General features: G+C 35.0%; 1 pseudogene; it reads right to left on the bottom strand.

Moving 5' to 3' along the window:
* Positions 1–1,689: 1,689 nt before the first annotated feature.
* On the bottom strand, positions 1,690–15,320 carry LOC149202668 (mechanosensitive ion channel protein 10-like; annotated as a pseudogene).
* Between the last annotated feature and the right edge of the window lie 734 nt (positions 15,321–16,054).

The raw sequence follows: 16,054 nt of genomic DNA, 5'->3' as shown, positions 1-16,054 counted from the left end.
TATTTATTTATTTATTTATTTTTATTATTTTTTCAATCATTTTTAAAAATAAATATAAATTCTGATTCTAATAAATTAAAGATGTATTACATCGCTAATTGCAACCATCTCGGTCATCTAAGTCTATTCAATTCAGAGTTATAACCCTCCCAGCACCATTTAAAATTGCAAGTCAACTTTTTTTCTTTTAGTTGAGAAAAACCAACAACTTTATATTATAGAAGATGTTTACATATAACATACATATCACTTTTATATATCTCATATCCATATACCCATCAAAATATTTCTCACATCTAATATACTAGCATAACTACCAGATTGTTATAAAAATAATTTGAATATATACATAACATTATAATGTCCAAATACACATAAAAGATCATCTAAACATATCATTTGAAGCGTTGACATTTTATGGCCTTTTCATATATTATATATATGTATCACCCAAACAAAATGAAAAAAATAAAAATAAAAAATTAATCAAAATTCATTGTAGAGATCCCTACAAGTAGATAACTATATCATTTGAATATAACCCGATCTTTGGAACCTCTCATTGTAAAAGGTAGAGTACCAATTGCACCACCTGTGCAAAGGAAATGTCGTAAGGCAGTAGCATAGGAAAGAGTAGCATAGAAGAAATAAGTTCTTAGTGGTCATTGCAACTTAAATTATGTGAATAACATATTGGAAAAGATTTATCAACTGTTGTCAGATTTTGTCCTTTGCTAGTTTAGAAGACATAATAAAATGTAAAGCATCACAATGGTTAGTAGATGTGTGATGACATTTTTTAAAGCTACAGCAGCATATGACACTCATCTATCTTCATCATTTCTGGAACCAACTAAATTAGAATAAATAATGAAAAATCCGCTATATAAAATTACCTCTAGGATTCCACATCATAAGCTCAGGTTCTAGCTACTATTGGGTTACTCAAAGAAATCTACCTACCCGCCTTCTTTTTTTCTAGATTTTTTTCAAGAGAGGCATGGCCAATAGAAAGTGCAACCTGGTCTTCTACGTACTATAGAAAAGCTTTGAAATCTGCCTTACTCTAGACAAACATATCTTGAAAATGAAACCCCATACATAGTGTTGGACCTCAAAAGTATTTTAGTGTACATATAACACCACCCTAAAAATTATATACGCTTGATAACAAAAACATAATTGTGACAACATGATGGAATTGATATAAAAAATGACTCAAAATGCACATACATTATCTTGAATCCCTTCCTCTGAAGAGAAAAAAATTCACATGGAACTCATTTAACAATCCCATTTTAAATACATCAAATCTTATCTCAAAAAACGATGAAACATGACATAACTGAGGCATAATTGGACTTCACATACACTCTGAAAAACATTACTATTAAATCTGCCAAAGGAAGACAACTCTAATATAGTTCTAAGTGGATCAACAAGCAAGGCACATGTTGAAATTGATTGGGTATTGAAATCCATAGAAACTGCAGTCCACTTAAATTTTCATTTTCACACACAGGTAGCATTACTACTCACACATCTTCAAATATTTTTGGGAACTGCCATTAAATAACTGGATATAATAAATGGTATGGCCTATAATTGCAATACAGAGGATAAAATTAATGGTAGATCATAGAACCCCGAAATAGGGATGCAAAGATTAACTTTCCAAATTTTTAGATGTTAGCATTGCATTGTAATTTGATTAGTTGTTGAGCCAACAAAAATGATATGGATTTCCTAGGGCAACAAATGGTATTGAGTGTCAATTTCCTTAAAAAATTTCTCCATCTCTAATACAAGCTCAGATCTTCGGTTCAATTTCACACCCATGTTCTGATGATTTATGGTGTGTTGGGTATACAAGGCCATTTTCATTGTACTCGAGTTTTGAATATCTAGCACTGCCATGCTATGCTTTGGATGCTAGTTTTGCGGCTTTCTTTCAAGATATATACAGAGGAGGAGGACATAGAAAAATAATTATATTACTAAAGAGAAAATTTGCAATTTCAGACAGCGAAAGTTATGCATTTCAATCAGGTGTCGGGATCTGGATTGATTGAACAGACTATTAGCTTCATATTGTCATTAGCATTTAGAGATAACTATGATAAACACAACAACTCAACCATTTGATCTATTTCACTATATCAAAACAACTGCTATGTGAACCTAGAGTACCAACAATTATAAACCAAAGAAATGAAGGATAAAATTAATTACTTTGTTATCCTCTCCTTGAGTGCACCAATATTTTCAATTGAGGTGGAAGCATTCACAATGAACTCCAAAAACTCACCCATCTCTGGACATCGATAAAAAAATGCTAATGGGTTTTGTAGCTAGTGTTGAGGATAAAATTGTTGTGAGAATGTTAATTTCTTCTAAAATCATCTGTAACAAAATAGAGTACTCATTGCCAGAAACCAAATTAGGCAAGATGAGTTCCTTTGCAACATGATCATAAAGAAGAAATGATTGTGGCAAACTAAATAGTGACAATGTTGGCTACTCTCAGCGTTCTTCCCTGACCTGAACACCATCAACAATGCATCGTTCACGAACATCATAGGGATGCATAATGAACATAAATACAACTGCTTCAAAGATTTTTTTTGCAGGTATTCTCAAATATGAAGTCTGCTAATACTAGCCAAGATGATACCAACAAAATGACATGGTATGTGGCAATCCCTAGAACAAGTAGAATGACAATTATCATGACTATAGTGACAATTGCATATGTAATTTGGTGCAGTTATTTTACAACAGTTTTGGTGTCATTGAAAGAATGGGCCAACGATTTCCTTTCTAGATAAACATTCACCTAAAATATAAGCCCAATTGTGAGAGGTCTAAAACATATTGACATGGTATCAATCCCAAAATTCTAAATGTAAAACAATAAACTAATTTATATCTTTAATCTAGTTTTTACAGTTCAAGAAACTCTAGAGAGTGATAATGCTAGAGTCATTTGGAAATGCTAAGAGCATAAAATTCATGGAAGCATACATTACAATGGAGAAAAGTATAGGAGCTAAGGAACAGAGTTAAAAATGCATACCACACAATCTCAATTGCTCCTTAAAATTGGGGAAATATTGGTTCCACCTCATTCTTTTTCAAGAACCTTAGAAGGTCTTCTTCCTCTATATGCGTGTGAAATATGGAATCCCATTATTTTTAGTACTCAACAATAAAAAACCAAAGAGATCATGAAAGATGAAGAAAAACTATGATGTATATACTAACTTGGCCCCTAGCTTAGAAACATTTTTGAAAATTCTCTTTACTGCAGCTATTGCTTGCAGTTCATTTGTTATCTCAGTATCACCATGATGTTTTAATTTTTGACTGATCTATTTGCCATTGCTAGAATGTTTGCTTTGATCTAGATTATGTTGATTATTTGAAGTTTTATTGCTATGCTTATGGAAGAAATGTTGTAGCCACTTCAAATACCATACAAAGCTAATTACTTTTTATTCCTCTCCAAAGTTACTGATAGTACATAATTTCAAATCAAAACCACCAATTTTATAAAAACCTACATGTGATTATATAGCAATGCTTAACAGTGGCAACATGCAATATTTTCTATCACTCCCTTAAGCTAAATGTTATCCAAACTATTAATTTTATAAATTAACTTTATAATTGCTAAGGTCCCAACAAAATATGATCAAAGAGACCACAGTAGGACCTATGATGATCCAGTTTTCCTGGAAAATAAATAAGAGAAACATAATCGAAAACTCAGTTTCAAACATAGAAAATAACCCACAACTAAATGGAGTTAGGCATTAGTTTTAACCTAGCGGTTCCTTGGGGTTTGGTAGGCTTCACATTTTTTGGTGGCCCTATGAAACATGCACAAAAGCATTGACTTAAACAAACCAAAACTTACCCTTAAATCAGTCAGTCCTATTGATTATATGGTTTTTTATTTTTGTATGTTCTTCCATGCCCCACTGGAATAAGGGTGTTGGAATGAGGTCCTAGACATTGGAAGTTTTCCAACAATACTTGGTAATCTTCTATATAAAAAATTTCAAATTTCATTGTATAGCATTCCCACCAAACTTTCATTCTTCTTTAGCAATTGTTTCTCAAATGTTGATGCTTATTTAATAACTCACAGGTCAAAGAAAGATGAATGCGAGCCCCGTATTATTTTTCTTGGGCTAGCTAATCCATATTTTTTCTTCGTAATTGTTGTTGAGAAAATTGAAAGTGAACACTATGGGACTATGGTGAAATGGTTGAACCGTCAAATTAGAGTTTTAGTAGCCCATAAATGGGGACATTTTTAAGAAAATATCTAAAATTATCGTCCTTATTTTAGTTCAAATCATAAAAGCGGTAAGCATAGTTGTTTATAAAAGTTGACTGAATCCACAGTGTAATTAACAAATAAACACTACCCTTAGTTAACTAGCGAGTGTAAACTACAATTCTCTTAATGCACATTTCTGTAACAAACCACAATCTCATACCATTTGGTCTCATACGATGAAAACATCTCTAATTTAAGATAAAGTTTAAGATTATATTGGAATATATATGTTTTTGGCTTCTCTGTTAAATCATCTTTTTCAAATTTGGTTAGTTTTGTTGTATTCATTTCTTCATTTGGGTAGTGTTTTTGGATCCATTTCTGCATATGGGTAGTATTGCTCGTTGTATTTCTGCTTTTGGGTTCTGTGTTGAATACAATTTTTTTATCTTGGGTTGCAGTTTGAATGCCATTATGTATTATGGTTATTAGAAAATGTGTACACTTATTTATTGATTTGAATGCTTGGCAATAGATCTAGTTCGACAATATGCCTCACAAGATGTCTCTTGGTACTCATAGACATAGTAAGCGAAACAAAGGTTTTGGGAGTACAGACTTAGACACAACTCTAGTAAAAACTAGTAGGCTTTCGTTGGACAAGGCACCCTCCAAAATACCAGACCACAGATTTCCCAAGAACACATTACCTAAGGTAAGAAACATGAAATTTTATTCTCAATCTGCTTGTTTTCTTTCCTCTTTACGTGCCTGTGATGGTTTGGCTTCATAGTGGGAACGTGGATTTCATTATGGGGTGGTTTTGTTCATGGTATGTGTAAAATATAAATGGCCGAAATGAGTCACCAAAGGACCCGATCTTCAGTAGCTACTGAATCAAGCTCGGGATAATTTGAAGGTGCCAAGGAAGAATAGGCCTTGGTAGAGAAATCTAAGTCTAGGGCTCTTAAAGAGTTGGAAGTGAGTAAGAGGTCATTTGTTGAAGCCAATGTGAGATTGTGTGAGTCTCTAGCGATTGAGAAGAGAGAATTGGATAAATATGAGAGTGAGAATTTTCAGGTCAAAGAGCTTGAGCAGGACATCATTGAGGTTGCTCAAAAGAGGGATTAGGCCTTGTAGTCTAAACTTGAAGTTATGCAGAGACAACATGCTCTTGATGTGGTTGCCTTGCAATCTGAACTCAAGAGCTTCAGCGGGTCAAGAAAGACCTCTCCATTTAGATGGAGTCTAAGGACACTGTGACAAAACAGGTCGAGGATGTTGTCAATGCTTCAAAGGCTAATGCCAAAAAAGTAGAGGAACTTTCTGCAGAGATCTATTCTCTAAATAAGGCTCTCCATTTGGCATATGCTTCACGGTTGATGGTTGAGGATGAAAAGGCTTCCACTACTGCAAAATGGGAATCAAAAGCCAAAGAAGCATCTGCAATGGAAACTAAGGCTAATTAAGAAGTTCAAATATTGAAGAAATAATTGGCCAATGTCAAGGATATTGAGTTGAGGTTGTATAATGCACTGAAGTTGAGGTTAACACCAGCAAAGAAAATGCAACTAACTTATTAGATTCCCTCAGAGAATCTGATGCTAAGATTATTGCAACAAAAGAAGATGCACAAAGTGCTAAGATGGAAAATTCTATAGTTAAAGATGCTCTTTTGGATAAAGAAAATGAGCTTCATCTAAGAAATCAGATGACAATTCTGTGTCAATTACAAAATAAGAGTATGATTTGTTGCAGAAGAAAGCACAAGAGGGTGAAGAACATGCAAGTAAAAGAATAACAAACGTCCTTTCCTAAGTGGAGGATGCTAATATCGGGGAAAACGAAGCGCTACAGAAGTTAAATGCGGTGAATTCAGATCTCGAGAAGAGCAGGCAAATTCCATATCAATCTTCTAAGCAACTAGAGGCTATCCAAATAGCCAAACTGGCCCTAGAAGCAGATTTGAAGAAGTCAAGGGAAGAGGCAAGGTACTGGAAGAAGGATGCTACAATAACAATATCTCACAATGGAGAAATGAGTGGAAAGACAGTTGACATATCCACTTCTTTTGTGCGACACTCACCATCTGAATCTTTTAGGGATGCACCGAATGTGAAATTGTCATCACCAATGGATTGAGAAGACTTGGATCAGAAAGAAACTGTGAAGTTAAAATAGATAGATCATACCAAGATCTCATCAACAATCAAGAAAAATAAACCCATGCTACACAAAATTGAAGAGCTTATGAGAAAGAGAAGCATACATTGTATGGTTTCAACCTTCTTCCCTTACTTGAACACCATCAACAACACATCAGTCAACAACATCAAAGGGATGCATAACAAACACAAACACAATTGCTTCAAAGATTGTTTTGTAGCTATTCCTGAATATGAAGTCTGCTAATACCAGCCGAGATGATACTAGAAAAATTACATGGGATGTGGCAATCCCGGGAACAAGTAAAATGACAATTATCATGATTGCAATGACAATCACATTGGCAATTTGGTGTATCAGATCATACCAAGGTATCATCAACAATTAAGAAAAATAAACCCATGTTGCACAAAATTGGGTAGCTTATAAGAAAGAGAAACATACATAAGTAGGGTTTCAACCTTCTTCCCTTACCTGAACACCATCAACAATGCATCAGTCACCAACATCAAAGGGATGCACAATGAACACAAACATAATTGCTTTCAAGGTTGTTTTGTAGGTATTCCCGAATATGATGCATGCTAATACGAGCTGAGAAGATAACAGAAAAATGACATGGGATGTGGCAATCCCCGAAACAAGTAAAATGACAATTATCATGACTACAGTGACAATCGCATTGACAATTTGGTGTAGCTGGTTTACAACAGTTTTGGGGTCAAAAGTATAGTGCCATACCTGACAGCCAGAATAACCCTGCATAAAAAGTATAATTATAAGTTAGAGTTTGCATGATGGAGCAAGGGTTAACATAAAAGCCCTCGATTTTTCTTAAAGACTCTGAAAATACCAATATCAAGGAAACCAATAGCTTGGTCACATAGACAAACACCTAATGGCTATTGTTGGTTTGCTCAACCTAGGGATCAAGAAAAGTGGACGAGATACAATTATGTGCGCTCTTTTTGAGTACATAGACAAAGTAAAGAACCCTCTTCCTGAGAATGAAGTTTCTTTTGACCATGAAGACAAGAATACTAATAAACCAACCTCAAAACCAATCTCCCAAGAAGTCAACCAATACCATCAAACACCATTTCCAAATCTCCAACCCTGAGACCATGTGAAGCTCCAGGCAACCGACTGTCAAGCTTGAAATCAACATTCCCAACAACACGACGAAGGGGAAGAAGTGTGGGGAAGAAGCTTTGTTGGGCGATCTTTTCAAGAAAGGATTGGTGCTCCCTTAGACAACATTCAACAGACTCTATCGACCTTTGACAAATCTTGATTTTTGTTTTGAGTACATCGATCTAGACAACGTAGGAACTGTGTTCCTAATTATCTCTTGAAACCTTAATGAGTATATTTTTGTAATGGTCATAAGCCTTGTGTTGACAAATCCTCAAGCTTCTACAAAATGCAATGACACAATCATCATAAAAAACATCAATACTTATGGCTTAATTAATTGTCTAAATGTTATCATCTACATTGTAATTGTTATAAGGTGGCGTAGAAGTTTAATTTGGTGTTAAGTTCAACTCGTGAGTTGGGAACATGGTTATTTTGGTACTAAGATTAGGTGGTGAGTAAGAAATGAATATGGTTATGATCAACAACTTAGTAATGATCTTGATCAAGACTTTCCAAGTCAACCACCCTAAGGACTAATATTGATAATTAACATAAATATTCAAATAGAATATATATATTATATATGATAGAGTTATGTTACTTAATATGGATAATAAAGCATTGTATACATTAATATATTTTTGTTATTAATATATATTTTGTAAATATCATTTGTCAATTTTATATTGACTTTGAAGGGAATTATCTCCTTCATATTAGCCTATAATATTAATAGTTTATTAATGTTTATTAAATATGTATATTTATTTTGACTTTTTTACTATAGTGTATATATTTTTTATTTTGTTGATTATTCTATTTGTATTTTAAAGAGATATGTACCAATTCTAGGTTGAGCATGGAAGGAATTATACACTTCACTTCATTTAAGTTGTAGAATACAATTCACTAAAAAATATTTTTTATAGATAATTTAAACACCATTTAAAAACCAAAAGCCACTTACATATACACAAAAAGCATTGTTTTCTATAGAAAATATCTTTTGTCACTAGTATCCATGCATGGGAGACCATAGGTTGTTGAACCTAGAGATCTTTCCATGTGAGATAATATAATCCTCTTTTTTTATGTACGTTGAATCATTTTGAAGATTTTATAGTCATAGAATTTATTCTAATACATTACAAGATGGTTATTGAATTTTTTATTGAATTGTATGAAATTCTTGGTTAGGATCTCTTGAAATTGGTTGATGAATTAAGATAAAATGGTAGAATCCATGACCCCTTTAATGCAAATTTAATAACTTTAATCCCAAAATATGACTCTCCCAAGTCTTTTGATGATTTTCGGCCCATATCACTATGCAATGTTATATACAAGGTTATTGCAAAAATAATTGCAAATAGGCTCAAGTTGATTCTCTCAAAGAACCTGTCAAAGGAGTAATTCACTTTTATGGAAGGAAGACAGATTCATATGGCTATTGAGGCTGCTCAAGAAGAACTTCATAGCCTCAAAGTGAGGAAGCGTAAAGGGTTGGTTATCAAGATTGAACTTTCAAAAGATTATGATAAAGTAAATTAGATATATCTTCAGATGTTGATGGCCCACTTAGGCTTTGAAGTTCCTTTCATCAGTTGGGCCATCAGTTGCACACGCCTGTCTCTTTCATTGTTCTAATCAGTGGAGAAACTACCTCTTTTTTCCATGCTTATAGAGGTTTGCAACAAGTTGTCCTTTATCTCCATTGCTCTTCCTACTTACCACCGAAGGGCTCAAGAAATTATCATCTAATGCCGAAAGAAGAGAAGTTCTTAGAGGTATTGTTATTGTTGAGGAATATTTTATTACCCATTTGTTATTTTTGGACAATGTCCTTTTGTTTTATGATGGGCCCCGACAAGACATGGCATCCATAATGGAGGTGCTCTCACTATTTGAAAAGGCAAAGATATGCATGTAAACCACTTAAAGTCATCTCTCTCTTACAATGGTATTTTCAAGGATGAGTCTTTGAATGTCCAAAATATCCTTCCTTTTTAATCTAATCCTCTTGATGAAGGGCTTAAATATCTGGGCTTCTTCCTAAAACCAAATGACGACTGCAAGATTGATTGGCAATGGATCCTCGTAAAAATTGAAAAGAGGTTAAAATCATGGAGTTTCAGATGGCTATCTCATGTGGGAAGATTGATTCTCACCAAATTTGTTCTTGAATTGATCCTAGTTTTATGGTCTTCCCTATCATGGATCCCAAAAGTTATTCTTTCTTTAGCTTGCAAAATTTGTTGTCGATATTTGTGGGTAAGTGGGAAGGAAGGAAAAAAAATCATATGTAAAATGGAACAAAATATCCATGCCAAAGGAATGGGGAGGTTAGGGTTTAAAAAACATTCACTTGTTCTACAAGGGCTCTTGTAGCAAAGTTGGGATGGTGACTGATTTGTACAAGTAGTTTATGCACTGAAGTTGTGTATCAAAAATAAATTCAACCTTGGTCAATAGTGGAATGGATCCATCCTCTGGAAAAAAGTAGATCAAATGTATTGGTAATCTAGAAGGCGATATTACATTCATTCGAGGTGATTGAAAAGGGTGTAATTTAGAAAGTTGGCAACGGAGAACATGTCAGGATTGGAGCTGACCCATGGGTTGGAAGTGATAAAAATGATCATTTACCACCAAAGCTTATTGATCTTTTATAGGAACATGGGAGGCACACTATGGTTCAGATATCAAATCCTAATAGAAAAACAATTTGGGAACACGGTTGGTAGTCTTCTCAGTGACTTCATCTTCCCATGGATTGGGCTGAGCAATGGCATCAATACACAAAAAACTTAAATTATGCCCAAATTTGCGTAAGGGAAAGAGAGGATTCTTCAGTATGGGTGAATTCTCCATATGGAGATTACATTTCAAAATTCAGTTATGTCTTCCTCATTGAGGACAAGAAACCTGCAGATTTTTCATGGTGATGGAAAAAGCTATGGAAATTGGAATGTCCTACAAAAGCTCACCTTTTTCAATGGTGCATCCTAGAAAACCAAGTTCCCATATGGGATAATCTAATCAATTGAGGCATTATAGGGATGATTTGGTGTCCCTTATGTAAAAACTCTAAAGAATCAGTAAGACACATCTTCCTTCTTTTCCCTTTTGCACTAGCAAACTCGGATTTTGTTCAAACTTCTTTGGGTATTACATTCAAATGGCAGGGCGATTCATATTTGCATGTGTGGCAGAACTGATGGAACTCTGTAGACCTAGAAAAAATCATATGTCTTCCCTTGCTAATTTCCTGGGGTATTTGGCTCGTGCAGGATGCAAAGATATGTCAAGACAAGACACCCATTCCACACAAGGTTGTTGCACATATCTTAGCTATATTTCCTTGATTTCTGGTTTAGACTCTACCTCATTCACGAATCATCTTAGAGCAATCCATCGATTCCTCATTTCCTTAGGTGTACTTTGATGGTATCTCTCTTGCCATAGGAGCTTGTGGCGGCGAGGTTGTTTTGCACCTATCACAAAACCATTCTTTAAAGTTAAAAACTAGATTGTGACAAGGAACTAATAATTTTGTTGGGCTTATGAGTCTAAAATTTCTTATGTTGTTTGCCATCAAAAAGGAAGTTCGCCAAATTCATATTTTTGGGGATTCAAAATTTGTTATAAATTGGTTCAATAGAACTACTAGATGCCACATGCACATACTCAGTCCCATAATGGAGGAGATAAATTTGATAAAGCAATATTCTGATGTTATTACTTGTTGCCATATTTACAAAGAAAGAAACGTGGTTGCTAACTCCTTATCTAAGGTGGGTGCTACGCAAGATTTTGGATCATGGCATATCACGAAATGTACAAATGAGAAGTAACATGGATTCTACCACCAACCCTTCATAGAGGGCATGCACTCTAGACATTGATCATTGTTATCTATATTTTTGTTCTCTTGTTGATTATATATCTCTGTAAAATGTCTTTGCATGGTCTCTACTAGGTTTTTTGAGGACATACACTATGTTTGCTTCTTATTTATCACAACATGATGTTATTATTTTGGATATATGTATGGATGTATATATGAGGAAAAACAGTCCAAACTCAGACATTTTCTTGGTACAACCACATGTTGTTATGTTTTCTAGTGCAATACATGCACATTCAAAATATAATTTTCAATTCTAATAAAAAATATGATTTTATTTTGAAAAACAAAAAACAAAAAAAGAACCTCTACCTTACAAAATAGACATATCTAATTGTTGTTTCTCTCTCATATGTAAATAACATGTATTATAAAAGAGGCATGGAAAGTAAAACAACACAATGTAATGTTTTCCATAGAATAAAACCTTTAATAAACAATAAAAAGGAAATGGATATTACTTAATTTACCTAATAATACTTATTGTAAAATTGCTAAAAATAAATATTCTTTAATTAAATAATAACTATATATATACTAGTTGCAAATTTATTAATATATATTTTTAAAATTGATTTTACATATATATATATATATATATATATATATATATATATATATATATATATATATATTAAAATAATTATTTTTATTATTTTTCAATAATTTTTAAAATATATTTTTAAATATAATTATAAAATTCTAATTCTTATGAATCAAAGATGTATCACATCACTAATTGCAACCATCTCGGTCATCTAAGTCTATTCAATTGAGAATTCTAACCCTCCCAGCATCATTTAAAATTGCAAACTGACTTTTTTTCTTTCAGTTGAGAAAAACCAACAACTTTATATTATAGAAGATGTTTACATATAACATACATATCACTTTTATATATCTCATATCCACATACCCATCAAAATATTTCTCACATCTAATATACTAGCATAACTCCTATATTGTTATAAAAGTAATTTAAATATATACATAACATTATAATGTCCAAATACACATAACAGATCATCTAAACATATCATTTGAAGTGTCAACATTTTATGGCCTTTTCATATATTATATATATGTATCACCCAAACAAAAAGAAAAGAAAAAAAATTAATCAAAATTCATTGCAGAGATCCCTATAAGTAGATCCAGGATTTGGATTGATTGAACAGACCATTAGATTCATATTTTCAGTAGCATTTAGAGAGAACTATGATAAACACAACAACTCAACCATTTGATCTATTTCACTAAATCAAAACAGTTGGGTATGCGAACCTAGAGTAGCAACAATTATAAGCCAAAGAAATGAAGGATAAAATTAATTACTTTTTTATCCTCTCCTTGAGTGCACCAATCTTTTCATTTGAGGTGGAAGCATCCACAACGAACTCCACAAAATCACCCATTTTTGGACTTCGATAAAAAATGATCATGAGTTTTGTAGCTAGTGTTGAGGATAAAATTGTTGTGAGAATGTTAATTTCTTCTAAAATCATCTGCAACAAAATAGAGTACTCATTGCCGGAAACCAAATTAGGCAAGATGAGTACTCATTGTGAGATGTTTGTCCTTTGCTAGTTTAAAAGACATAATAAAATGTGAAGCATCACAATGGTTAGTAGATGTGTGATGACATTTTTTAACGCTAGAGCAGCATACGACACTCATCTGTCTTCATCAATTATGGAACCAACTGAATTAGAAGAAATAATGAAAAATCTGCTATACAAAATTACCGCTAGGATTCCACATCATAAGTTCGGGTTCTAGTTGCTATTGGGTTACTCAAAGAAATCTACTTACCCTCCTTCTTGTTTTCTAGATTTTTTTCAAGAGAGACATGGCCAATAGAAAATGCAACAACCTGGTCCTCTACCTACCATAGAAAAACTTTGAAATCTTCCTTACTATAGACAAACATATCTTGAAAATGAAACCTCATACATAGTGTTGGACCTCACAAGTATTTAAGTGTACATATAACACCACCCTAAAAATTATATACGCTTGATAACAAAAACATAATTGTGACAACATGCTAGAATTGATATAAAAAATGACTCAAAATGCACATACATTATCTTTTTTTTTGTAAGCTTGGTAGTATTTTCGCTATTTATATTAACTGGCCAAAATCAAGTTTTTCATTTGTTCCAGATGGCCTCATCCTACCTGAAGGAAACCAGATGGCCACCTGTCAGCATTAAAAGCTATCCAAAATTTAAATAAGTCTTTCTCTATCAGCCTAACAACATTATCTATACTATCTATACTGCAATTCAACTTTAACAAGTAAAAGTTATTCGTCATGGAACTTCAACAAAATGTAGCTGGAACTATATTTTACTCCTCATTCGAGGATATGATTGGAGCTGGAGCTTTGGCACTTGAACCCAGCATCTTACTCCTCTTCATATCCTGCAGAGTTTGTTCAATTCTCCCCAGTGCTAAGTTATTTCGATAAGTTTGGATATGGACTGTCGCTATCTCCCTGAGTAACTCTGCTCTGATGGGATATTTCTCCTTGGTGTCCTCTTGTGCCTCTGATCCTCTACTTGCTGCCTGTTCTATGTTGAGAGTCATATCCCGGGCCACCACATACTTCATGACCTAGTATTGCTTAATCATTTGTCTGAAGAGTGTGTGACATCCGTGGGAGTTTCCTAGGTCATGAACCATGTCCTCCCATTCTTCCATGGGAATGTCTTGGTATCTTATGTTGTCATTTAATTCTCTCTCCCAACCAGTTATTTGGGCTCTGACCTCTGGTGGGTTCCCTGCCATGCATGCATCAATGAGGGTCTTCATGTGCTCTCGTCCTATATTTCTCCCTTTATTTCTATTCTCTCTGTTGTAGCTTCTCACCCCCTCTATGTTCTTTTTGCCTGTGTCTCTCTTGCCCTTCCTGGTTGCTTCTTTTCCATCTCTTCCCATGTTTTCTTCATCGTTTTTAGTGTTTCCTTCTTTCCTTTTGATAGCCTCCACTCTCTACTGGATGCATTTTATGGTGAAACCTATCACATAACCATAAAAAATATTAGTGTTCTATTTGGGTAACACCCAATCAATTTTCCAATTACCTGAGCCATGTTTGGTATCCTGCTCAAGACCAGATGGCCTAAGATTTTTTGAGGTTCCTTTCGGCTTTCCCCCCATCGTCTCATGGTTTTGGTTTTTGCTGACCCTCTCTTCTTCTTTCCTCAAGTTAGTCTCACTCCGTCGTCTATCGCCCAAACTTTTCGACGGAGGCATCCTTACGGGACCACCACTAGGGTAGTCTGTATTTCTATTTTGTACTTCGCAGGGAAGCTTGACCATGGAGAGCCTATCCGGGGGGCTAGATAGCAGGACCATGGCCCTGTTCTGCGCAGCACCAGGTAAATTCCTTCTTTTCTCACTTTTCTCTATCTTCTTTATTCTAAATAACTCTCTGTTTTTTCTCTCAGTTTTACCCGAGGAATTCCCAACAAGATTCGCAAGGGCCGTGATTTCTCGAATTTCATCTCTTGAGGTCACCATGGTGGATTCCTCTCTACTCCTGATGCCTGCAACATCCCCTTCGAGCCTCAGGCGCCACCTGGCCAGAGCGAGATTCCTCAGACTAGCATCCTTATCAGGTTTGCTCATCTTTCCTCTGCTTGCTCCTTTCTCTCTGAGCACCTTCTTCAGCGCCAGGGTTGTAATTCTATCTTCACTCCTTAATAAATTTATATTCTTCACCCAGCCAGGGTTCCAGGAGTTCCTGGAATCAGCTCTAACAGAGTCCCTACCTAACCTAGGCACCTTCCCTAGTCCTATATTGATTGTCATCCCAATTCTTCTGAGGTTTAGGGGTAGTAGAACAACATACTGACTATCAGAGATAGCGTCGCTACTATCCCCGGGCTACGTCGTCGTTCCTCTACCACCTTTCTTCGCTCCTGCTCTCGTTCTCACCTTCTACATGTAACTACCAACTGACTCTCTTCCCTTATGTTTTATCCCCCTTCTCATTCTGTCCTTGCAATTCTCTACCACATGTCTTTCACAATTACTCGCCGCTCTGTTCCCTAAGTCGTCACCTTGGGATGATGACCCTCCGTCCTTTCTCGCTCTAGCTCTCATTAACTCTCACTTGCTTCCGGTTGCTCTTGCAACGCATCCTCTTTCATTGTCCTACCACTTGCTGGTGTCCTCCTGCCCTCTCTCCCGCTAGCCCCCCTACCATCCTCGTTTTCTTCCTTTCCCGACTCCACCAACCTGCTCTTGGGGTCTGCTCCTTCCCTGCCTGTCCATCCACCTACACTTCCCACAGCCCTCTCCCTCCACTTCCAAAAGTTATTCCTGTCCTTGCACTCGTGTGGATGATTCCTGCCATTTCCCAGTCCCATCTCTACTGGCCCACCTCCTCCGCGTTGCTACACACTGATCAGGGATCACATACATTATCTTGAATTCCTTCCTTTGAAGAGAAAAAAATTCACATGGAACTCATTTAACAATCCCATTTTACATACATCAAATATCATCTCAAAAAGTGATGAAACATGACAGAACTAAGGCAT

The sequence above is a fragment of the Pinus tabuliformis genome, chromosome 2_1, assembly GCF_031772625.1.
Source record: "Pinus tabuliformis cultivar Carrire ecotype Pingquan chromosome 2_1, CPIR1, whole genome shotgun sequence".
NCBI lineage: Eukaryota > Viridiplantae > Streptophyta > Pinopsida > Pinales > Pinaceae > Pinus > Pinus tabuliformis.
Note: the sequence above shows the minus strand (reverse complement) of the source record. Positions and strands in the feature narration are given on the sequence as shown.